The sequence below is a fragment of the Vipera ursinii genome, assembly GCF_947247035.1.
Source record: "Vipera ursinii genome assembly, chromosome: 3".
In the NCBI taxonomy this organism is placed as follows: domain Eukaryota; kingdom Metazoa; phylum Chordata; class Lepidosauria; order Squamata; family Viperidae; genus Vipera; species Vipera ursinii.
The window spans coordinates 50994058-50995774 of record NC_139516.1 but is presented as its reverse complement, the minus strand read 5'-3'; positions in this window follow the sequence as shown (position 1 = coordinate 50995774).

Here is a 1717-nt window from a genome sequence, read left to right as displayed (position 1 = left end):
GATAGACTATTTGGGGGTAATGCCCCTTTCCTGATTTTCTGTCCTGCTCACATTCACAGAGCTTTAAATATGAAGAAACCCCTTGGGAGATATTTTCTGTGATTTTTACATTTCAATTTCAGATTCGTATACTTCTGAAAATCGATAAAATAATATTTTAAATGTTATTTTACAAATACTTATGCTGCTAGAATGTTGTTGCCAGATATGAAGGTTTATTGTGAAATGAGGAAAAAGCAATCTTTATGGTATCAGAAACATTTCTCCCCCCCCTTCCATTGTCAATGAAGCCCTGTCTCACTTGTCATGCCTGTTCTTGAGAAAACCACAGCGTCCTGTCCGTTCTGTAGGATTTCTAGACATGGAAGCATCGCCCCATTTGGGTTTGGGCCATTAAGCATCACATTGCACATTTAGAGCTTTTTCCAGCTTTCAGTAGTAAGCATCTGCTTATTTAGAGTGCCATATGTACTTTGGTGTAGGCAGTTCTGGACTAAGGCAATCATGTAGAATCATGATTCCTCTTTACCTGAAGAAATGAGAATTAAATTGGAATGTGTTTATCATCTTATTCACCAGAATTCCTTACAGTCACTCTTGGCCACCCCATAAATACTTCAGCAATTGCTTTTCATGCTCTCTGAGCTTCCGTTACTGGGATCTGTTAAAAAATAGAGCACAACCCCTTGAAGAAACCTGTTTGTTTTTTTTAACTTGCATATGCTACAAAAAGAGGAAGAGCTGAACCCTGCAAGTTGGCAATGCATTTCATATGTAACATTTGATTTTATGAAGTTTATTTTTCTTTACGAATTTCAAACCAAAGGTACAGAGCAAGTTTGTAATTTGAAAACCATTGTGTGTTTTTCCCCCCCTTTTTCACTTCATTATTGTTGTTATTTTCTTATGAAGAGATTGTCGAACAAACGTTATTGTGGGAAAATCACTGCCATTTCTATGTGGTGTTTTTTTTTCAAGAACCACATTGTTGTACATTGGGACATAAAACCACACTATATGGGAAAAATCTGTAACATACAGAACACGAATAGGAATCTTTTTTTAAAAAAATAGTTAATATCTCAAGAGTGTGGTTACAGAAGGAACTTTTGTACATAATTGTAAACTACTGTTCTAAATTATTCAGGCCGATTGTTAATCCTTAAGTCCTCAGTTGTGTTGCTAGGTCTTTTGTATGCATACAATATAATTAATTTAAAGAAACATACATTTCCCCAGATTGTAGCCTGGCTGTTGACTTGTGATTTATGTTTAACTGTTTTAAGATCTTGCATTTTAATTTCTTCTATTTTTTTTAATTACAATTTAAGGATTTGAATTGGCTAATATCCTGCTGTTGCTATGGGACCTAAATGTGACTTGTCAGTCTGCTGTAAAGCACAGATGGCTCTATTTATTGTAGAAAGTGAGTTTATTTGCTTTCTAGAACTGTTTATATCAGATGGAATAAGAGGTAATAAATTCTATGCTTGTAAAGAAAAATGCTAATTTTACCTACTATAATCTGACTGTCTGAAACTATATTTTCTCTCTGAGAAATAAATGTTCTAATGTAAAATATCTGATTGGACTATTTAAGCTGGGGAAATTTCTTTCCTGAGTTGGACTCTGAAATGAAATGATTTGTCAATGTATTTAGAAGATTTCTGAGTAGCTGGCTCTTGAAAACACCATCAGCCATTTCAAAGGGCTTTCC